Here is a 24,484-nt window from a genome sequence, read left to right as displayed (position 1 = left end):
TAACCATTATAATTATCAGCAGGGTAGCACAATATGAATGAACTAATTCATTGGTTGCATTAAGCCACAGCAATGCTGTTGACTGTCAACTTTCTTCTCAAGTGGCCTAGGAAAGTGTATCAACATTTTGATAAGACAGCTCACCGCAAACTTCTCAAGGGCAACAAGGAATGGACAATGAATGATGATCCCTGTTCTCTCTCTTGCATGGACAATGAATGATGGACAGCCAGTGACATACATTTCCCACGAAAGATTTTTTTTTAGTGAATTATTCCTTGATAATTCATAGAACTGTTTCTTGATCTGAGTTGGTACCTGGGACATTGATGAAGTAACTGTCTGATGAAAGTGTATATGAGAAGACAGCATGGAAATTTAATCGAGTTGAACAATGAAGTCGAACAGCACCGCGTTATGATGCATGGAATTGCTGACTTTGTTTTTTTTTCAACACCTACAAAGCGTGTATCAAAGGAACACCATGTCGGTACAGCAGAAATTGTTTGAATTATCATCTGTACTGTTTCGACAGTTAGACAGTGAAGAAATTTGGAATAAGAAGCATATCAGTTCATCAACAAATTATACATGACACATTTCATATTGGCATAGATTTTTCTTCTTCATGCAAAACAGACAATGAAGTAGAGAGATGCACCAATGATAACTTGAATTAACGGGAAAAAATAATCATAGAAAGTTAATTAAGAACTCAGTTTAGCTGGAACAGTTTATCGAGAGGCACACACAGCAGATGAAAGAATGCCAGTTCGATTTTGAGGCGATCTCGTAAACAGTGACAGCTAAATACGTAACTGAAACTCAATTCAGAACACTGGATTGAAATATGCAATTAGTTACAGAAATAAAAATACTAAAACATTCTAACGTCAACCTTTATGATTTCTCAGTTCCTTCAGACAGCGCAAAATGGAACTTGAACAGTTTATCAGGGTGGTTGGAGGGCAGAGATTATTTGAGTCAGAGTCATAGAGGTTTACAACATGGAACCAGGTCCGTCAGCCAAACATGTCCATGCCACCCCTTCATTTTAAACCCGAAGCTAGTACCAATTGCTGGTGTTTGGCCCATATTTCTCTATACCCATATACATGTAACTGTCGAAATGTTTGTTAAAATACATAATTGGACCCGACTCTAATGTTACCTCTGGCAGCTTGTTCCAGACACTCACACTGTGTTGAAAGAATGCCGCTCTGGGCCCTTTTGTACCTCCCCTCTCTCACCTGAAACGTATGCCCTCCACTTTTAGACTCCCCTACATTTGGGAAAATATATTGACTATCTCGCTGAACTGTGTCCCTCATTATTCTATAGGCTCCCATAAAATCATGCCTTAGCCCCCTACCCTTCACAGAAAAACAAGTCCCAGTCTATCCAGCCTCTCCTTATAACTCAAAGCATCAACACCCTGTAGCATCATAGTAAATATTTTCTGCACTCTTTCTAGTTTAATAACATCCTTTCCATAATAGGTCTCTAGGTCTTGATACGTTTAAAAGACTTCTGTCAGGTCGATGTGAAAAGCAAAGTTCCACACACTGTCCCGCACCAATTCCCTCTTCCCCCACCCCTCACCAACTCCCTCCCGACCACACACACACATTCACTGACACACACAAACACACACACACACGCAGACACATTGCAGACACACTTAACTTTCACATAAATTAGCATATTAACATCAGTTGGTGTGAGCTGCCAATGGTGTCACTGAATGTCAGTTTACACAGCATGAATATGATTTGAACTTTTAAGCCCGTCATCTTTCACTCTGTGTAATTGATCAGAAAAATGTAATTCTTATTGCCTGCTCGGTGAAGTTTGTGTCATTTGAAGTCATTATTTATATAAGGTTAAAGTGTTAATTTCGGATCACCATCTTATCTTGATCCTAACATATTTTGTGAGGATTCACGAAGGAATAAAACATTACTTTTGGAATCTGTTTGTGTCATGCTGATTGGGGTTGCCAGGCCCTTTGCAATTTGAAGCAAAATCCGTTATCACTGCATCTAAAACAATTGTAGGCACAGATAGCGATTCTGTGGGTGCAACAACAAAGGTGAGTTGGCAAACCAAAGAAATTTAAAAAAAACAAAACCATGAGGAAACAATAGAAAGTTAGTTCACCGAAAAAACAAACACTCCAAAAATGTCAATTTGAAAAATATATTCTGACCGTTACAAAACTGCCTTTGCAAATACCTCTGTAACTTACCTGGAACCCCAATAGCTGCAAGTACAGGGTAGTAAATGGTAAATAATGGACCATTCGCTGGAGAATGCATGTTCCGCGTGAGCCTGTTTAGTCGCGATGTTCCCAACGTGTGGCCTGTAGCAGAAACAATCCCTGATTTATAATCCCCGATATCATTAGGTGGCACCGCTGTGGATTTTAGGTTATGGAAAACTGAACAAACAAGTCACTTGATGATGATGTTTGCTGAAATAGCTCATGCATAAACGGGTGCTGCAGGCATCGAGAGGGATATAACAGCTCTGCAACATATATTACAATTCAGCTGCCAAGGTGAAACAGAGCTCTGAAGGTCTTAAGCATAGTTAAACTTAACTAGATAATGATATAGATCCTGCAGCACAATCCACATTTCAATTGGACCTCAAGTGGTCCAGGCAAACCTTGTTCCACAAGAAGTTTGTCCCATCTGTTTTGATCATTGTAACCCTGCCAAGAACCGAAGTCACTCTTGACTCATTCTGGATTTTCATTGAATAACAACACACTTTTTACTGCACACCAGACGATTCAATTTGTTCTCTTTGTGACAGATTTTTACAATATTCATTCTGCACGTCAATGCTCTGAAATCATTTATTTAGTTTTACTCAGATTTTTTTTTTGCCAACGCCCTTTTGAAAGCCACGATTGGATCTTCAATCAGCACACGCTCAAAAATTCCAGATCTTAACTAATCACTGCAGATTTTTGTTTTATTCCTTTTCAGCCCAGATTCCTTACAATTTATCTAAACTAGCTGACATCCAGTTCTCAACCGTAATCTCAATGCAGTTACCCGTTCATTGGAAACATCATGGTGTTCCATCTCTCCGTGAAAAGCTGCCTTTCCTTTTTTTGTCTTTTCTTTAGGACGAACCATTTCATCCATTATCGCAACAGTTCCCCCCCCCCCACCCCCCACCACCCTCTGTCGCCTCATTCCTGGAACCAATCATGGAACTCTGCTCCACTTCTTAGGTATTTACATCCCTCCAAAAGTCCAATGTCCAGGTTTGGTGCCTATACTGCAGTTATGGCCGAACCAATCTTTTGTGCAGCTTCACCATTACATGCGTGTTTTCATTTTTATTCTTTAACTGGCAAAATCTGGTATTCAGTAACGATTTTAACAACATGCCAAGCTACTGTGAACGTTTACTTCAAAACACCCAATTAGAATGGAAAGGGCAGTTTGGCTAAAAATGTTTTTGATTAACTTTCTATCAGTGCGTCACTGATGACCTTACATTACCGCTCTGCTTTTCTGACACCCCTACAAAAGGAAACATTTCGCTGTAAATTCGTTTTGTAATTCAATTCAATTACCTTAAAATCCTTTATCAGTCACTGTACCACCGTGTGTTTACTGGAGTAAACAGTCATCGCTGATTCACCAAATGCTGATCCGTATTTTTCTTCTTAGTTCTGGTATCATCGTTAGGAATCACTTTCCACTTCTTCAGCCGCCTACCACAATACATTGGTTTATGTATGAAATCAATAGCAAGTACGTTTACAACATTCCAAGTGTTCTCTCACCAAACTTGATAGAACTGTAACACAATGAGTCAGTTCACGTACTTTTCTCTAAGAATGAAAATGATATTTTGCTTCTGTTGTAATGGTCTTGTCAATCTGCGCATCGATTGTTAATGAACTGTTTTAATCTATCACTAAATGTTTTTTTTTATTGTATTACACACATCATTTCACATCGGTATTTTGTCTCTGGAAGTTAACCCCTCCTATTTATTCAGACTGAAACAAGAGCATAAAAGACCCAAACAATATGGAATCATCTTTCCACAGTCTTAAAGCTCTTGTAGTGCGGCGAAGATGATCCGGAAAGTGGAATTGCGTGTGTTGGTCTGAAAACCAAACTCCTCTCCAGCAAATGCAAAGGATAGAAACTAGAATATGTTGACATCATGGTACAGTTACCCAACGATAATGTTTGAATAATTATTTCCAATACTTGGGTCAACCTCGCATTGCCACAAGTGGGATTAATATTTTCCATGTGTGGCAAACAATTTAGATAAAGTGGAAAGAGTAGAGGCGGTGTATTTCCAGAAAGGATTTGGTATATCTGCATAATCACGTGTCAGAACTCATTCTGAACCTGTGACTTACATATTTGTTATGAGTGAAAAAAAAAGCAAACAGAAGACAAAAAAAAACTCTTATCAGGTTGGTGAGATACAACAAATGGAGTACCGCTGGCATCCCTGCCGGGACCTCAACCATGGGTGGAAATTGAGGGAGGTGGATATTCAGCAATATCTTCTTGTCCTCGTTCATTAGTCACTGAAATTAAGCACGCAGGTTCAAAGGTAGTAAAGTTTGTTTAACTTCACAGCGAGAGGGTTTGCGCACAGGATTAGGGATATTTTTTTTTCTGTTATTGTATCAGGCGTTGTTGAGGCCACACCTGGAGTATTGTGTGCAGCACTAATATCCATATCTGGAGACGGATATCCTCAAAATGGACTAAGTACAGCGAAGTTTTATCAGAGTGATTCCCTGAATGACAGGTCTGTCAAACGAGGACAGACTAATTGGGTTAGATTATCATCGAAGTTTTGAAGAGTGAGAGGGGATTTCAATCAAACTTACACGATTCTAATAGGTTTACACAAGGTTGATTCAGAAAGAATATTCCCAATGGTGGGGGAGTCCAGAGTTAGAGGTCATTGATTAAATATAATGACTACGTCTTTTGGAAGTGTGGTGAGAAGAATTGCTTCCCCAGAGTGTGGTGACTGTATGGAATTCACTACTACACAACACTGATATTTATAGAAATCATAGAAACCCGTCAGTGCAGAAAGACGCCATTCGGCCCATCGAGTCTACACAGACCACAATCCCACCGAGGCCCTATCCCCATATATTGTCAACTAATCCCTTAAGCTACACAACCCAGGACACTAAGGAGCAATTTAGCATGGCCCATTAACCTAACCCGCACATCATTGGACTGTGGGAGGAAAGCAGAACACCCAGAGGAAGCGCACGCACACACACAGGGAGAATGGGCAAACTCCACACAGACAGCGACCCAAGAAGGGAATCGAACCCAGGTCCCTGGACCTGTGAAGCAGCAGTGTTAATCACTGTGCTACCGTGCCGCCCAACTATTAAATGTGCATATTTCGCTATGTCTGCACAAAGGCAGGTAACGAGTTCCACTGATTAAAAAAGTGAACCTATCTAGTACGGCAGGAATAATTTGATTGCAGGTTATTCAAATTGTAAGAAATGTTATAGGTTACAGTATTTGGCAGCACAACCGGAAGCTGCCGTCCTGGACTACGAACTAAGCTGGGTGGCACTTTGTGGTGTGAGGAGGATGCCAAGAGAATGCTCAGAGTGTGACTTGGGCATGCTGACTGAGTAGGCAAAATATTTGCAAATGCAATTTAACGTAGATAACTGTCAGGTTAAACACTTTGGTGGCAAAAGCAGGAAGGAAGGTTATAATACGAATAGTGGCAATTCAGAATTTAAAAAAAAGAAGCGCAATGTGTCCGTGTTGTCATGAGGGCATAGTCGCTGAAGGTTGGCACGCAGGTACAGAAGACGGAGAGGAAAGTTTGTTGCATGCTGCCTTCATAGCAATAGGATTTGAGTTTGTGAGTACGGATATCTTGCTGCAATTATACAGGGCCTGCGAGAACACATTGTGTGCAGTTTTTGTCTCATTCTGAGGAAGGACATTGGTGCTATTCGAGGGAGTTCAGCAAAAGCTCACCAGGCTGAATCCTGGAACGGCAGGTCAGGCATATGAAGAGAGATTGAATCGAGTGTGCTTGCACTCAGTGTAATGCATAAGGATCAGAGCGAATTTCATAGAAAGATATGCAATCCTGATGGGACTTGACAGGCACGGTGAAGAAAGAATGTTGTTGATGCCGGGGAAGCTCAGAATTAGGGATCACAGACTAAGAATAAGGGGTAAGCCTGATCCCACCCAGTCACATGATTTTTCCTGTCTATCCAATCAATCAAGACAAACTCTGAAAAAAATCTCATGTGAAAGAGAGACCAAATTGCATTAATCTTGTTTTTTTTTTAATTTGCAGCACAGGTACATCTACAAATCCTCACGAGTCAAATTTGAAATGTTCCCTAAACTATCTTTTTAAGAAAAGAACTTACATTTCATAATGTTCATCCATAGGATATGAGCAAATTCGATTCCCCCATTCAATTCTATTCAACACAAGAGCACAGATGTATTACTTGGAAGCTCAGTTGCCTGCAGCCGTTAGGGGAGATGCAACAGACAAAATTATTTCCGTATGATTTGTATGTTTTTGACTTTGAATACATATAATGGGCAGGTGTATATCACAATTAAAAGGGTAAAATCAAAGTATTTGCCAATTGTTTTAAACCTCATGCACAACACAGGGACCAGGGTCACTTCATCCCCTTTTGGATCTTACTATGAACGAGAAGGGAGGAACAACAGAATAACCAATTGTCAAAGGTCAGGCCAGTAAATAAGCTTTCCTTCACGTGACTAAGGCTGAGGCTCTTCCTGTGAAATGTACGAACGATTCGTTTCATTCATCAGAAGCAGGTGGAGGATAGCCCACTGGTGAGGGTGGGTCAGGATATGGAAAGAGTAAAGAATTCCTGGCTGAAGAGAGGGACAGAACAGCCGCCGGGGATGTACAGATAAGTAAAGATCTGAATGCCTTTTAACAAGGCCCTTCCTGATGGAGGAAACAGACTTTTAACATTCAGTGGCGGGTGTTGCAATGGATGAACGCTAAAAGAACAATCTATTATCCTCCAGTGACAAGGGCAAATGCAGTTGTACTTACATTCAAATAGCGTCTGACATTAGTTACTGCATGATATTGCAACCTGGAAGGATGTCAGGGAAACACTAAACCTTGTCTCAGCAATGCCTTTTCGATGTGCCTCTTGAGTCTGAGAAAGTCTTCCTGAGATGAGTACGAGTTCAGGAGTCGAGAACAGGAGAGGGCAGCAGAGCAGCTGAGAACATGTTTACTGGTTAAAATTAACAGTCTGGCTACAATACTAAACGAGACGAATTATATGATTCTACTGAAAAAAAAGACAATTGTCTTAACTGCACCTAATATTTAGCTGTCATCCTTCAATAAGATTAATTATGGAGCGAGCACCCAAATGGGAGATGCCCATGAGCCAGAAGTGGATGACAGAACCATGCTGTCTTCTTTCGGAAGGCGATTGCGAGAAACGATTGGAGACTCGGTGTCTGTACTCATTGGAGTTTAAAAGGATGAGGGGGATCTTATTGAAACTTACTGAATACCACTAGGCCTGGACAAAGAGGACGTGGAGAGAATGTTTCCCTTAGTAAGAAAAACTAGAACTGGGGGCACAACCTCAGGCTAAAGGGACGATCCTTTGAAACAAAGTTGAGGAGGAATTTATTTGAATTTATTTTACCAGTTTGTGGTGAATCTGTGGAACTCTTTGCAGTGGAGGCCAGGTCATTGAGAGTTTTTGAGACAGAGATAGCTATTTTCTTGTTGAATAAGGAGACCAGGGATTATGGGAAAATAAAAAGAAACAGGAGAATGGGGATGAGAAAAATGTCAGTCTTGATTGAATGACGGAGGTGACGGGATGGACAGAGTGGCCTAATTCTGCCCTTATGTATTATGGTCTTGTGGTGTTAAACTGCTGACATCATTGTGTCAGCAAGGTGGCCTGCAGGACACATGGCTACGGAATCACAAGGGATAACTAGGCTGCCACTACCTTACACGTTTCTGTTTCTTTGTTGTCGTAAAATCGTGAAATTTTATGTGTTCGCCAGTCAGTGAGCTATAAAAGGGGAAGGTTAAGAACGGGAGGAGACGTGTGGTTCATGCACATTATTAATAATGTTAGTTAAAAAGACAATGGGCTTGGGGGCATGGATAAAGGGCATGCACATTCTAAAATTTGACTATTACGAAACGATTTGCTGATTTTAGTGAAATGAGACATTTTGTGGAGCACAAGTGTTGATGTTAGTGGGTGCACAAACGGGAAGTTCGTTCTGGAAATGATGAGGAATCAAATGTTAATGTTATTTTGATCACTGTTCTCTCTCTTGCATGACTAAAAACAGGAACAGTCAGATTGATTGCACATTGTATGTCCAATCTGTACGTAGAAATAGATTCCCAATGATACACAATATTTAACTTAAACTATTTCCTCAAGAAGCGCAGGTAGGTCGTAGCATTGGAGTAGTAACAACGTCAATGTTAAGGGGGACTGCACAAAAGGAAATGAATAAGAAACAGGGACAATGACTTGCATCGATTTAGATGTATTAACTGTAGTTGAAGATGCTTGTCTCCAGCTTGATGAAATGACTCAGGAGTCAAGGGCAAGGCTGCAGTTACAGATGCTGAAGTGTGGAAATCTGGAACGGCTTCATGGGGAATGATACTGGAACCGATCCCAGCCACGTTTGTAACCAGAGTTCGCCTTGAGACGGATATTATGGATTGACCAACAGAAATTCAATTGTCACCAAAGCTCACATCCGTTGAAGATGATGATAATGGTAAGTATAACGTGGGTATTGATAAGTCTACCTGCCTGACTCACCACATGCTGATTGCAACTTTGTATTAGACTCTAATGCCTTAATGGTTGTTGGCAGCAAAACATAACATCAGTAGAGAAAGAGAAAGAGAAAAAAAAGAGAATAGTTTGAACGACTAAACCGTGTGGCAATCCATTTTTCCTCAATCATTCACATAGTGGATAATGATTTAATATTGCGAGTGCACGTTGAAAACAATCTAGAGAATGACTTGGACAATATAGGGACAAGCTACAATCTACAACTTGCTAAATCATGCAATGCCCTATTTATAAAATTGAAATAGCTTAACAAAGAGGCAGAGAGGATATTTCACCCCATTCTTTAATTCAGTTCTGATTTTGCTCTGGGTACCGGCATAAATAAATGGATTAACGCAGGAGCTCAGTAACTGAAGCATGTATCCGCTTTGCTGGAGAATAAACGTGGAATTACCGAAATCAGAGCCTGAGAAATAAGTAACTCTGGCAATTCGAACGTAGAGAATGTTTACAAAAAATAACAAATATGAAAGTATGAAACTCCCTGAGATGGCGAAGAGTAAAACAATGGACTTTCTCCGCTTCTCCATCTCTGGGTCACTCTGATTCTGTCCGTTGTTCTGTGTCCGGAGTTTCCTGCGGGCTCTATTGGCTGCCAGAATGTGTCTAACGGTTAGAGCGTTGAGCATTAAAATCAGAATGAATGGGAGAATAGGGGTTAAAATTAAACGAATCCAGTCGTATGCGGCCCATGCAGGTGAGGTATAAATGACCCCTTTTATACTGCAGAACCAAGGTGTATTGTTAAGTATGTAAATGGGCTCAAACTGTAAATATATGAAGACGTTCTTTATGCAGGACAATGTACACACGATTCCTATGACCCATGCTGCCATTTTCGTCGTGCAATATTTTACTTTGAGTTCTTGGCAAGAAATGGCAACGAATCGATCAAAGGTGAACGTGACAGTTAACCAGGCAGAACTATCGATGCTTGCAATGTTTAATGCAGCACGGAAACTGCAAACTGGTGTGATAGACAGGAAACTGGATGGAAAGTAAATCATAGCAATCCGGTTTAATACTACAGCTGTGATCATGACCAGGAGATCCGTCCACGCCATGGATAACAAGTAAGAAGTGATACACCCAGAGAGACCGCATCTTCTTCGAGACAGGATCACAATGACCGCCAGGTTCGCTGCAATAAAGAGAGAAAGAGACTGGATAGAAACTTGGGTTGTTCAACAGCTGATAAAATAATCAGCGTGCAGGGTTTTGTGTGGAATTTAACACCTTGAGATGTGATCCTAAATTTGTCAATGTTCTTTGCACCATTGAGAATTATTCTATAAGTCTCAGCAGTAATTCAGATTCATAAAACAACTGAGGGAGGTTAATGACACAGAGTGACAGATTATTCAGAATATAACGTGAGCAAATTTCACAGTTCATTCATTACAATGTTAATGTAAGCCTTACTCGTGACTAATAAATAAACTTTATATTCTAATTAAACCTCTTTGAGCTCAAGGATAAATCGAACGTATTTTTCTTTTTTTTTAATATTCGAGAAATCGAATATAAGCCAAAATATCAACAATGAAATACAGGAAGTATCAATACTGGTGAATAGTAAAACAGCCAAATATGCGCTAGGAAAATAGCAACAACATGGATTATAATTCATTTAGAATGCACGGTGGCTCTCTTTGATGCACTGTTCTCAATTATTTCGCTGTTGGAAAATTCTGCAGAGAACTTGTTCCAAAATACCTTCATACTGAATAAAGTCAATGCACAATGAGCCGTTCTTCAAGTTTGTAAAGCGGTTTTGGATGAAATGTAATGGTCAATCACCGGATAATCAACTGCAATAATCAAATGTAGAAATCGTCCAGCTCTTTAGTGCTCCTCTGAATAAACTGAATGCGGTGTGAACACTTGAAGTTCTAACTTTGTACATTCAATGCTCGAGCTGTCAACAGTTCTGGAACTTCACTCAATGCAAATAACGATGGTAGGAACAATTGCACATATATTCGTAGTGGAAGAAAACAAAACAGAGTGGTGCACTTTAGAACCATCTACAGCAGCGATTATGAAGGAAGAGAAGAGGCTGAAACAGTATGTGCTCGAGACTGAGAAGACAAACACTGATGTTTGAATTATGCTAAATGTAATTTATGCATTAAGTGAAAGCCACAAAATTGTATATCCATTTGATATTTTTTCTGTGCTAAAAATCTTCCTTGACTACATTAATTCGTTACCTTCAGTCTGGGTCATTCACTTCTCCACTTGTTTCAAACTGTGATTCATTTATTAGAATTACTAAGCCTCGGTTAAAGACAATAGCACAAAACTATTTTGTGGGAGGGAAGTAGGGTCACTGAAATTGAAAATTATTCAATGACATACGACAGCAAATGATTCAGGAAGGCAGGTGGGAAGAACTTGGATGCTTGTGCTCTCTCTCTGTCTATCTCTGTCTCTATAGATAGATAGATGTAAACTTAAGATCTGTTACTTTAGATCCATCTAAAGTCTCACAGATAGTGAAAAAAATCTGTCAACACATAAACACCAGCTGAACAGCTGCTGTACATGCGGATGGCATGTACAGCCTGACAGTGAGTGTGAGATTTAACTGGAGGTAACAACACGAATAACACAATGAAATTTCAATGACGTTCAAGCAATCGTTGGATTTCACAATCAGGAAGGTTCTCAAACTCAAGATAGAACCTGTCTGACACTGCAATAACTTTGCCAGAATTCAGCCACATAAATTTGAGAGCAGCACAATTAAATTGTATTTGCATCCCGAAAACTCTGTGCTAATTCATTCTGAATAGCACTGATACAACATAAATGTGTTTCTATCATAAGAGGTTATTTGCAAATGAAAAAAAAAACAGACCGTTAAAGGCAACAGATCATGTCGGCGAATCGGGAAACGATGCTCGTTAATGGGTGAAATAACAACATTAATGTGATGAAATAATAATATCAATGCTGTGCTATTATATGGGTAAAATGAATAAATCTGTTTAATGGATTATAGTGGCTGAGGAGAATAGCATACCTGACAGTGGATGTGGCTAATCTCTAAAGTAAGTAAGCCGCATTAGACGAACCAGACAATTGACTTAGCAAAGCAATGACTCACACAAAACACTGAATTACTTTACCTGGAACGCCGATAGCTGCAAGGACAGGATAGTAAATTGCAAACACCAGGCCTTTTGGTATTGCGTGCATTTCTGCCAAAAAAATTGAGTGCGTTCTGAAAATCACTGAAATTAATTAGATTTATACCCGAAGCCGGGCCCTCGAGAGTTAATTAGATTGTTCATTTCGTAAAAAAAAACAAATTAGTGCAGCAGCTGTTCAGCTGTTGTTTAGGTGTTGACAGATTTTTTTTCACCATCTGTGAGAATTTAGATGGCTCTAAAGTGACAGATCTTAAGATTACATCTATCTATCTATCTATCTGTCTATAGAGAACGATAGAGAGAGAGCACACGCGTCCAGGTTCTTCCTACTTGCATTCGTGATTCATTTGCTGTCTTACGTCATTGAATAATTTTCAATTTCAGTGACCCGATTTCCCTCCTCTGCACAATGGGTGCCAAATCCCCCTGCACCATCATCTTTCACCGAGACAGGCTGAAAATCTGACCCTTCGCTTTTTTTTTCTGCGATCAGAGGTTTGGAAAATTCCTGTTTAAGACTACTCTCCTCCTCTTATCTGCATTTACTCAAAAAAAAATCCCTTTAACTTTTCTTACATCTTGAAAATTAAAGTTGATGCCTTGGGTACACACATGGGCCACATGAATGTTTTTTTTTTAATAGGCTGTTTGACACATCTTAGTTCTAGTCTTGTTTAGATGCACTCCAAAAAAAATCCATTGAAAGATGTTTGGTGTCACTCATAATCTATTGTGGACCTGGGAACTTGTATCTCTTCTACGCCCATTTTCCATCCATCTGCCAGTCCATTCTGCACTCTCTCCTTTCCTTCTCTATGTACAGTATGATTTGCCTGTGTGATAATAATAAACCAAACCAAATCAAATCTTCACATGGTCCATCTACAGGACGATCAGTTACTGCTGAGATCCTTATCTCTCTCTGCATTCCCAAGGATAGAGTGGCAACCCATATTCATTATATGCCCCCTGATTCAAACAGATGCGCCATCCAAAGCTCGTCTCATCCCAATTTCTGAATGGATCCATCCCATCTTTTATCCAATTCTGTCACATTGTATGACACAGTGGAATGGTTAGCACTGCTGCTTCACAGCGCCAAGTACACAGTTGCAATTCCGGACTCGGGTGACTGTCTGTGTGGAGTTTGTACATTCTCGCTATGTCTGCATGGGTTTCCTCCGAGTGTGCTGGTTTGCTCCCACAGTCCAAAGATGTGCGGGTTAGGTTAATTGACCACGATAAGTTACACCTTGGTGTTAGAGGATTAGGACTGCAAATATTTGGTGTTCCTGGAGTAGGGACTGGGTGGCAATGATGTTTGTGCAGACTCTACGGGACAAGCGACCTCCTTCTGCATTGCAGATTCTATGATCTTTGATTGTTTCATTGATACCACCTTTGAAAACAGAGCTTGTTTTTTTTTCTCATACTGTTTTCTTTTCCTCATACTGAGCCCTCCCGCAACCCCGCCCCCCACGCCCCCTACTGTGGTTGAAAAGGAATGAAAGCACGTTCGACTCACACTACGTCCCCTCCTTCCTCGCGGCAGGATCTCATTTGCCCTCACTTTCCACTTACCAATCCACACAATCAAAATATCATGATATCAAAGCAAATTATCGTGGATGCTGGAGTCTAAAATCTAAAGAGAAAATTCTTGAAAATCTCAGCAGTTCCAGTAGCATCTGCCCGTTGAAGAGGTAGAGGCTGCCTCGCTAAATATATTTAAGACACGGGTATGTAAGTTTTTAGTAGGCAAGGGAATTAATTCATTAACATTGGGAATGTTTAGAAATAGAGGAAGTTTTTAAAAAGTGGAATCCAACAAGGAGGAAATATAACAACATCTGGCAGGGTGGAAATTGCGATGGGTATTTGGTGTGTTGCAGCTTGTGTGAATTGATGTTTGAAGGCAGTGCGAGACAAAATGCGGAACCATTTAGCAGATAGCACAGAAAAACAGGAAGAGGATCCTGCTGAAACCCGGGATTGAACCAGGGACCTTTAGACCTTCAGTCTAACGCTCTCGCAACTGAGCGATTTCGACTGTCTGGTCGGCTTGAAGCTTCCGTCTCCCAAATATCTAAGAGAATAATGATTTCTGCCCATTCGTTAATGCATCATTTTCATCTTTCTTCGAATAATCTCAACCAAATGTCCTCAGTGATAAAAGCAAATTACTGCGGATGGGAAAAGAGGAAATAGTCCAAAATCTCCCAATGTCTGACAGCACCTGTAAAGAGTGAAACGGGCGGACGTTTCGAGTCAAAATGGCACTTTATCAAATCTCATGGTAAAATTGTACTCACTGTTCCTTTCAATATTTAGTATCAGTGCATTATTTAACACATATGGCTTCATTATGAATTGAATATTTCTGAAATTGAACATCACTGAATTGAAAATATAACTGACCAACTGACCCAATCGAATCACCGGGTAATACAGATCACAATTTTGAGATTGAATATTGTCAGCTTTTCATCAAATTCAAATACATTTAAATGGAGGAGAATCAAGAATTATCTGTTAGTGAATCTTGAGCCTTTTTTTCCTATGGGCGTGAAACATTCAGGCGCATAAATTCCGTCCCATTACATGAATATCCAGTAGATCCGCACTGAGTCTCGATTCCCTCGTCTGTCTGAGGGGCTTTTCCTGTTTCTTAGTGATGAAAAATAGTTTAAAAAGTATTCTTCTGTGAAATTTGTGCCTTTCCTCTAGTTCACGTACATTATCACTTTTATCTGTCTGTTTGAGCACACACTACTATCAGATGTTTCAGATGGTGATTAACCATATTAGTCTGCACCTATAAACCCATCTGTTGGAGACTGAATGAGATGTGAATAACTGCTCGGCTCCAAAAGCGAACTTTCCTGTCAGTGCGTCAAAACATGTGTTCCTCATTTCAGAGAAAACATTTGAGGGTGAAGTCAGATCAATGATAATATGTCTTTAAACATCGAGATTCGCATCGTGTTGAACAACAACTGAATTCACACAGTTTTCCCTTACCTAACATGAGAAAACTTATCGAATGTTTCTGCCCGGTTTTGAACCGGGGATCTTTCGCGTGTGAAGCGAATGTGATAACCACTACACTACAGAAACAGCTTAAAACGCAGACTTGCAAAATCGAACTTTTGTGTCAGTGCGTCAAAAAAAAACGTTTCTGACTTCACACAAAGTATTTGAGGGTGAACTCAGAGCAATGACAACATGTCTTTAACATCGAGGTTCGGATAATGTTGAGCAACAAACTGACATCAAACAATTTTCTCCTTTCTCACATGAGAAAGCTTAATGAATGCTTCTGCCGGGTTTAGAAACGAAGAACTATCTCCAACATCAAAATTTAAAAGCGATCGTCTCCCAAATATCTTAGGGAGCAATGATATCTGCACATTCATTAACGGATTATTCTTATCTTCCTTTGAATAATCTCAATCAATTGTACTCAGTACTGAAAACAAATTACTGCGGATGCTGGAATAGGGGTTTGAACCAGGAAACTTGGGAATGTTCAGGAATAGAGGAAGTTTTTTTTTAAAAAAGTGGAATCCAAGGAGGAAATGTAACAACATCTGGCAGCGTGGACATTGCAAAGGGTATTTCCTCTGTTGCAGCTGGTGTGAAATGATGTTTGAAGACAGTGCGAGACAAAATACAGAGCCACTTAGCAGATAGCACAGAAAACCAGCAAGGGGAGCCTGCCGAAGCCCAGGATTGAACCAGGGATCTTTAGATCTTCAGTCTAATGCTCTCCCAACTGAGCTACTTCAGCTACCTGGCAAGCAGGAAGATTCCGCCTCCCAAATATCTAAGAGAGCAATCATTTCTGTACATTCGATAATGCATCATTTCAATTGTACTCAGTACTTGTTTCAATATTTAGGATCAACGGATTATTTAACACGTATGTCCCCATTGTGAACTGAATATTTCTGAACACGAATATCACTGAATTGCAAACGTAAGTGACCAACAAAATGAATGGAGTCACCGGGTAATACAGATCGCAATTTTAAGATTGAACATAGTTGTTTTAAAGAAGTCAACTAGATCGAAATATATATCTGTTTGTGATCCTTGAGCCGTTTCTTTTATGGGTGTGAAACATTCACGCGCATAAATTCCGGCCCATTACGAGAAAATCCAGTAGATCCGCACTGAGTCTCGATCCCCTCATCTGTCTGAGTGGCTTTTCCTGTTTCTAAGTGATGAAAAACGATTTTAAAACAAAGATTCTTCTGTGAAATATGCACCATTTCCTCTAGTTCATTTACAGGATCACTTGTCGCTGTCTTTTTGAGCACACACTACTATCAGATATTTCAGATGGTGAGTAACCATATTAGTCTGCACCTATAAACCCATTAAATTCTGTTGTAGACTGAATGAGATGTGAATATCTGCTCGGCGTCAAAATCGAACTTTCCTGTCAGTGCGTCAAAAAAAAACTTTTCTTATTTCACAGAAACTATTTGAGGGTGATGTCAGAGCAATGATAACATTTCTTTAACATCGAGGTTCAGATAATGCTGAGCAACAAACTGAAATCAAGCAACTTTTCCCCTACCCGACATGAGAAAGTTTAATGAATGTTTCTGCCCGGTTTCCAACCAGGGACCTTTCGCCTGTGAGGCGAATGTGAGAACCACTACACTACAGAAACAGCGCCAACCATACTAAACCTAATCAGCTTGTCTGCAATGTTCAACTGCGCTGTGTTGCTGCAGGTTCCGATGGTAAGACTGAGAGCCCATGTCACTGAATTCAGGAAGATAACCGTTACTTTCAATCTGATTGTACAACTTACCCCAAACAGCAAAATTTAAAAGCGCTCGTCTCGCAAATATCTAAGGGAGCAATGATTTCTACCCATTTATTATTTCAGAATTCTCATATTCCTTCGAATAATCTCAATCAATTGTATTCAGTAAAGAAGCAAATTACTGCGGATGCTGGAATCGGAAACGAAAATGGAAAATTCTGGCAAGTCTCACAAGGACTGTGAAGAAAACAGAGCTCTGACAAGCTGATGTTGTTCAGTAGATTTACTGCAGTAAGATTTATGTCAGTTCGATACAAACATTACTATTTGAATGTGGTCAGTTACAGTGAAATTTAATGCAGTGGAAGGTAGCCTACTTATTTTTACAGGAGGAACCAGCAACGGATTTATAAATATGAACTGTGCAACGGAACTGAAATTTCTCCCTGCTGTTGACATGGTACAAATATTTATCGGCGATTTTCAACATCAGACCATGTGTTGGGTTCCGTGGTGTAATGGTGAGCACTCTAAAACTTTGAATCCAGCGACCCGAGTTCAAATCTCGGTGGAACCTTGCTTCAATTTGCTAAATGCAGATTGCCTGAAGAGCGTTTCGTTTAAATTTCTCACCAAGTGCTAATCCAGAGAATTTCTCAGCCCGTTCAACTGTTGTTAGAATTCGATTTGCTGAGCCTCTGGCGCCAGATGCCTGAAACATCTGTGTTTTTCATCTTTCCGCCGTTCTTTCCCTTCTTTGTTGAAAGAAAGAATCAGTTGGTGTCACATAATAACCATTCCACTGGAGTCCAGCAATTACTGAGCAAGTGTGTGTGTGTGTGTGTGTGTGTGTGTGTGTGTGAGAGAGATGGAGAGTAGGTGTGTGCGTGTGGGGTGGGGTGGCGGGGGGATGATTGTTGTCCTTCAGAGTTCTGTTGATTCCATGGGTGACGCTTCGCACTTGGGCAATTGTTCCCTGGGGCTGATGCAATGACGCCAGGAGAGTCATTCACTGCATCGTCTGCAATGTGATTGTGGTGGAATTTGCGGAAATATCCTCAGTGTTTGATTTCCACTTTCTGAGAATTTAAACATAAATTCCCTTCATAAGAATTAGGAGCAGGAGTAGGCCATCTGGCCCCTCGAGCCTGCCCCGCTATTCAATAAGATCATGGCTGATCTTTTTGTGGACTCAGCTCCACTTACCCGCCCGCTCATCATAACCCTTAATTCCTTTACTGTTCAAAAATTTATCTGTCCTTGCCTTAAGAACATAAGAACATATCAGCAAACTCATAACACGTTCTGCAAAAAAAAAACAATCTTTCACCAAGTTCTGAACTCCGAGTACTGTATTTGGAGTCCGGAGAGCTCACCATCACACCATACAAACAGGAACAGAACCGCCAGATGCAAATCGTCACTAAAAACACGTGATTTTTTTTTCATTCAATGTGGCGGCAACAACAAGTAGGTCAAATGCTTTGAGTGATCATTTGCAGACACTTCGTTATTTTTAAACTCCAGTCTGCCGACAAGGAAGACCGACATATAATTTCCCTTCCAATTATCAGCTGCACCTACATGCTAACTTTAAGCATTCCGTGTACAAACGCATCTATTATATTCTTAATATCAACATTTATATTTTTCAGCTCGTCAACTATATTCTGGTCTTTCTATGTTTCTCACGAAGAAGAACATCTTTTTGCTTTCCAAAGTTGCACCTGATCTGCCCCTCCACTCACAAGAGCACTCTACTTCCTCTCCTCCTCTATCTGTCTTTTTCGTACAGTTTATATTAGCTAAACTTTGGGTGGAGGCTCCAGCGAGAATTGAACTCGCGACCCCTGACTTACAAGAGCAGTGCTCTAACCACTGAGTTATAGAGCCAAATGCCACCAGCTACGTCCGGTACGAGTAGCATTATCAGTGGAATGAGGAGCAGGATGGGGTTTGAGGTGGGGGATTTTTGATGAATGGGGAAATGTCTGAGGTGGAGAGCAGAAAGTTAAAAGCCGCAACTTGAAAGTCACATGATTTGACATGTGTGCTGTGAGCGTATCTGACATGTATGTTGTGTATCTGACATGTATGTTCTTCAGAGTTTTTCGTTAGTGATACATCTCTGACTTCTCCAGCTCCGATGCCAGTTCATCCAGCTGGAAGATTTAGATGTTGTTCCTTTCACAGACGCTGTGGGGCGTGTTTTCATTAAATGAAGAATTGAACAAAAAATGATTCACTCCGTGACTGGGAATCGAAACCCCGTCACGGCGCCGATCCTGATCACTGGACCCTCAGTGATGCTGATGTGAGAGATTTGTAATGAATTGACCATCTCTGTACCCATTGCTTTATTTCCAATAATTTCCAACAAAAATAAGTCACGGTGAGAAATGACGGGAGGTGAAAATGACTGGATTTGAACCTCAGTTATAAAGTTCCAACCCATCCTCTGGGCAGGGATTGCAGTCTCAATGTTGGCAATTCTGTAGCTTATATCAACAAACAGCCATTCAGCCTGTGTGCCTGTCTGTCTTCTCGATCGGAGTAACTCCGTTTGATAAAGTGTCATCTGGACTCGAAACGTCCGCCCTTTTCACTCCTTACAGGTGCTGTCAGACATTGGGAGATTTTGGAGCATTTCCTCTTTTCCCATCCGCAGTAATTTGTTTTTATCACTGAGTACAATTGATTGAGATTATTCGAAGAAAGTTGAAAATGATGCATTAATGAATGGGCAGAAATCATTGCTCCCTTAGATATTTGCCAGATGAACTTTTTTAAGTTTTGGTGTTAGGGATAAGTTGTACAATCAGATTGAAAGTAACGGTTATCTTCCTGAATTCAGTGACATGGGTTCTCAGTCTGACTATCGGAACCTGCAGCAACATAGCGCAGCTGAACATTGCAGTCAGGCAGATTCGCTATAGTGTGCTTTCAGCTGTTTCTGTAGTGTAGTGGTTATCACGTTCGCCTAACACGCGAAAGGTCCCCGGTTCGAAACCGGGTAGAAACAGTCATTAAACTTTCTCGTGTGGTGGAAGAGAAAATTGTTTGATCTTAGTTTGTTGTTCAATATGAACCGAAGTTCGATGTTAAACACGTTATCGTTGATCTGATATCTCCCTCAAATACATAAATATAAACACGCTATTTTGACGAAAAGACAGGGAAGTTCGATTTTGACACCGAGCATTTATCCGCATCTTATTCAGTCTACAACAGAATTTAATGGGTTTATTGGAGCAGACTAATATGGTTAATCACCATCTGAAATATCTGATAGTAGTGTGTGCTCAAACAGACAGATACAAGTGATACTGTAAGTGAACTAGAGGAAATGGCGCACATTTCACAGAAGTATTTTTCTCATATATCGTTTTTCATCACTAAGAAACAGGAAAAACCATTCAGACAGATGAGGGAATGGAGACTCAGTGCGGATCTACTGGACTTTCCTGTAACGGACCGGATTTATGTGCCTGAATGTTTCAATCCCATAATAAAAATGGTGATCAGTTCCTTTCCCTCCCGTTGAATTCCTCCCTGTGGTAAGAGACGTGGATTTATTTTACCTGCCCGTTCATAGTAGAAAGGGAATAACCAACACACTACAGCAGTGCTGAGGGATCAACGGAACTAAAGAGACTTGTATAGAATTGTAAACAGTGCGGTCATGCTGCAGTTCTGGAATAGGATTTCAGAAATAGAATTGTGGTCATTGACACACTACTTTAGAATATACTTAAGATTTACTGTCTTAGTCTCTGTGGTGCAATTGGTCAGCACGTTCGGCTATTAACCGTAAGGGTTGGTGGTTCAAGACCACCCAGGGACGGAATTTTACTATTTTTCTCACCATCAACATTCACAGTAAACAGTTGCCTCTTGGCAATGGGCCCGTGGGTGCCCATAAAGCATACCTGTCAATTGTTCCCGGCTGTACTGTTATCTGGTGTTACCAACATTATTTAATGACGATTGATTTCTATCACATCACATGTGATAGAGCCCGCGCCGCCACCTTAACAAAACATTTTTCCTACACCTCCCTTGACCCGTGTCTATGCGTATGGTACCCCCATTGGAAACCAGATTCAGGGGAGGATAATTTAGGGTCAATTTGTTACACCAATCAGCCTAAGAGCACATCTTTGGGGTGTGGGAGGATACTGGAGCACCCGGAAGAAACCCACGCAACCACAGGGAGAATGCGCAAACTCCCACAGACACTGGCCCAAATCCATGTATCCGCACAGCAAACAGTGATAGTCACTGAGCTGTTGTGGTGCCCATCTGCTGGCCCAGTTTTAAGCACACACTTCGACGCGAAGTACTAGGCCACTCTCGAAACATCCAAGAGCAGCCCACACACGACCCACCGTATGCATGCCCCTCGTAAGACAACAAGGTGGACCAATACACCTGCGGAGTAAAAGAGACAAAACATCAACACATGTAGCATTAGATTTCCAGTAATGTCCCGAGGCTCTGACCCTCATTTAAAACCGTCCCCTATAACCCTCCATCCCTGTTTCACTCATGTGCCTATCTAAGTAAGCCTTAAACAAGTCCAGCGTGCCTGCCTCCACCACCTTACTTGGTAGTGCATTCCATATCCCCACGACCCTCTGTGTGAAAAACCTCCCTGTACTATCCAAATTGCACTTCTCCCCCCTCACCCTTAGCTCGCGACCCCTCGTGATATTTGTCTCCAATCGAGGAAAAAGCCGGCCACTGTTTATTCTATCTATACCCTTCATTATTTTATACACCTCTATCAGGTCCCCCCTTAATCTCCGTCTTTCTAAGGAAAACAGCCCCAGTTTACCCAATCTTTCCTCATAACCCAGTCCTTCCAAACCAGGCAGCATCCTGGTAAACATCCTCTACATTCTCTCCAGGGTCTCCACGTCCTTCCGGTAGTAAGGTGACCAGAACTGGACGCAGTTCTCCAAATGCCGTCTAACCAACATTCTGTACAACTGTAGCATTAGACGCCAGCTCTTATACTCTATACCCCTTCCTATAAAGGCTAGCATTCTGTAAGCTTTCTTCGCCACTTTCTCCACCTGTGTTGCCACCTTCAGAGACTTGTGCACCTGCAGTCCCAGGTCCGTCTGCATTTCTATACTCTTAATTGGTCTACCCTTTATCCCTGCATTGTTCCTTCCAAAATGCATCACCTCGCATTTATCAGGATTAAATTCCATCTGCCATCTATCTGCCCAGTATACCAGCCTATCTATATCCTGCTGTGTCACCTGATAATCCTCCTCGCTATCCGCCAATCCTACCATCTTTGTGCCATCTGCAAAGACTTATGACTTAGTGACTTGTGCCCGTTTCCCCCCGTGATGAATTCCTGCCGTGTGTTACCTTTCAAGTTTCACAGGAGCCACAGTGATGAGGTTGGTGGGTTTTGGAAATTGAAAGTGTCACATGAGCAGTTTGTGGGACTATTTCACCTCACTGTCTATTTCCTGTTCCAGCTAACACTGCTTTCATTGGCAGAAACAGTCACTTGCGCGTGAAATAAACGTGACAATGTGAAAGATAGACTTGCATTTGGTGAATAAGAAGTCCGAAATACAATAAAAAGCAGGTGATTCGTGGATAAATGAACATTTTAAAGTGTTTATACCGGCTTCCGTGGTGGTTTAGTGGTTAGGATTCGGCGCTCTCGCCACCCCAGCCCGCGTTCGATTCCCAGCCAAGGAATGTAGATTTATTGCTGCGTTACTTCCCGGTCTGCAACTGTCAGAATCAATATTAGGGAGATTTCCTTGTTTGCGTCTGAATTGGAAAAGTCACATGTGAAGAACCAAAAAGAAAAGAAGAGAGCGATAGGCTAGAAAGGGCTGATGACACAAAATGCTGATACGGGTTAAAATCTGGCTGTTAATGGGGGAAAGTTTGTTGTTTCTGCCGACACAAATATCTCGCAGATCTGGGTTCAAATCTCTGATTCAATGATAAGAAAACATTTACTTAAATGAAATAGTAAACTTTCCCACCTCCAGTGAAGTGGAGGCAGTTTTCACTCAGAAACCAGTAACTGTGAGTTTAACAATGTGGGAAGGAGAAAGACTCAGTTTGAGCGGTGACATTGCGGGAGGAATGGAGAGCTGGAGTTCACCCAGAAAAGCAGCAAAGTTTAAAATCAATGGCGTCCAACGTTGGATAGTCCATTAACGGTGATAATTTAATGTTATTCAGCAGAATCACCACAGGATGGTGCATCACAGATTGATGCTAAAACTTTGAATGGAGTGAACTGCAGTAACATTGAATGCAGTAGAAAGGGCAGCACGGTAGCACAGTGATTAGCACTGATGCCTCACAGCGCCAGGGGCTCAGGTCCTCGGGTCACCGTCTGTGGGGAGTTTGCACGTTCTCCCCGTGTCTCCTTGGGTTTCCGCCGGGTGTTCCGGTTTCCGATTCAAAGATGCGTGTTTTGGTTTGATTGATCATGCTAAATTGATCCTAGTGTCAGAGGGATTAGAAAGGTAAATATGTGGGTTTACGGGGAATAGGCCGTGGGTGGGATTGTTGTGGGTGCGGACTCGATGGGCCGAATGGCCTCCTTCTGGAGGAATCGAAAGAGGTAATGCAAATATACATTGTTTTGGTTGAAACAGCAGGTCAACTAAATGTATTTTCACTACCATGTAAAAGCGGACCTGACATCTGCACTGAAATGTGATGAGGTTGGAAAAACTCAGGACGTTACATGGAAATAAAGATAAACCTTCACCTCCATCACCTTTCGTTAACATTGGGAATGTTTAGAAATAGAGGAAGTTTTTAAAAAGTGAAATCCAACAAGCAGGAAATAGAACAACACCTGGCAGGGTGGAAATTGCGATGGGTATTTGGCCTGTTGCAGTTTGTGTGAATTGATGTTTGAAGACAGTGCGAGACAAAACGCGGATTCCATTTGCCGATAGCACAGAAAACCAGCAAGAGCTTCCTACCGAAACCCGGGATTGAACCAGGGACCTTTAGATCTTCAGTCTAATGCTCTCCCAACTGAGCTGTTTCGGCGAGCTGGTAGGCTGGAAGCTTCCGTCTCCCAAATCTCTAAGGGAGCAATGATTTGGAGCCCTGCTCCTTCATCCGAGTGTTTAACTCGGCAGTCAGCAATTCACTGTGTGTGTGCTCTCGAAAGGGGCCACTTGCACACACTGCTTTACCCCAGTAACTTGTTCAGTTGGTAATGTTTCTGTTCGTTGTTCTTGACGAAAACGACACAGGACACATTTCTGCATCCAATCTGACCTGTGAGACCAAAACTCAAATCCATTTTGGCAGCGGTGGGATTCGAACCCATGCCTCCGAAGAGACTGGAGCCTTAATCCAGCGCCTTAGACCGCTCGGCCACGCTACCACATGAAACACAGTCACAATAATGTCATTTGATGATAATGTTACTGAAATTCATTAAAAGCAATGGAGCTTGGAAAGGCCATCAGGAGGATTGAGCCTCCTCCTTCACTGATTCAGGTAAGTCTGAACTTAGTAACAATCAGAAATCATCTCACATCAGAAACACAATGAGCTGCACACAGTAACATGCAGTGAAGGGCCGGCATCGTTTAAACTGTCTCTTCCCAATTTCCT

General features: G+C 41.3%; 8 non-coding genes across 8 annotated transcripts; 2 read left to right on the top strand and 6 right to left on the bottom strand.

The window, feature by feature from the left end:
• Positions 1–15,119: 15,119 nt before the first annotated feature.
• On the bottom strand, positions 15,120–15,192 carry trnav-cac (transfer RNA valine (anticodon CAC)). Its single transcript has one exon. It is a non-coding gene; the product is annotated as a tRNA-Val (tRNA).
• A 600-nt stretch (positions 15,193–15,792) lies between these two features.
• trnaf-gaa (transfer RNA phenylalanine (anticodon GAA)) lies at positions 15,793–15,865 on the bottom strand. The gene has a single exon. It is a non-coding gene; the product is annotated as a tRNA-Phe (tRNA).
• An 818-nt stretch (positions 15,866–16,683) lies between these two features.
• trnav-cac (transfer RNA valine (anticodon CAC)) lies at positions 16,684–16,756 on the bottom strand. The gene has a single exon. It is a non-coding gene; the product is annotated as a tRNA-Val (tRNA).
• A 1,919-nt stretch (positions 16,757–18,675) lies between these two features.
• trnat-ugu (transfer RNA threonine (anticodon UGU)) lies at positions 18,676–18,748 on the bottom strand. Its single transcript has one exon. It is a non-coding gene; the product is annotated as a tRNA-Thr (tRNA).
• A 1,056-nt stretch (positions 18,749–19,804) lies between these two features.
• Positions 19,805–19,877, top strand: trnav-aac (transfer RNA valine (anticodon AAC)). The gene has a single exon. It is a non-coding gene; the product is annotated as a tRNA-Val (tRNA).
• A 747-nt stretch (positions 19,878–20,624) lies between these two features.
• On the top strand, positions 20,625–20,699 carry trnan-auu (transfer RNA asparagine (anticodon AUU)). Its single transcript has one exon. It is a non-coding gene; the product is annotated as a tRNA-Asn (tRNA).
• A 3,136-nt stretch (positions 20,700–23,835) lies between these two features.
• trnaf-gaa (transfer RNA phenylalanine (anticodon GAA)) lies at positions 23,836–23,908 on the bottom strand. The gene has a single exon. It is a non-coding gene; the product is annotated as a tRNA-Phe (tRNA).
• Positions 23,909–24,169: 261 nt separating this feature from the next.
• Positions 24,170–24,251, bottom strand: trnal-aag (transfer RNA leucine (anticodon AAG)). Its single transcript has one exon. It is a non-coding gene; the product is annotated as a tRNA-Leu (tRNA).
• Positions 24,252–24,484: the final 233 nt, after the last annotated feature.

Source organism: Carcharhinus amblyrhynchos, unplaced genomic scaffold (assembly GCF_965287045.1).
Source record: "Carcharhinus amblyrhynchos unplaced genomic scaffold, sCarAmb.v2.hapA scaffold_38, whole genome shotgun sequence".
Classification (NCBI taxonomy): domain Eukaryota; kingdom Metazoa; phylum Chordata; class Chondrichthyes; order Carcharhiniformes; family Carcharhinidae; genus Carcharhinus; species Carcharhinus amblyrhynchos.
The sequence above is the reverse complement of the archived record's forward strand: the minus strand, read 5'-3'. Positions and strand labels throughout refer to the sequence as shown.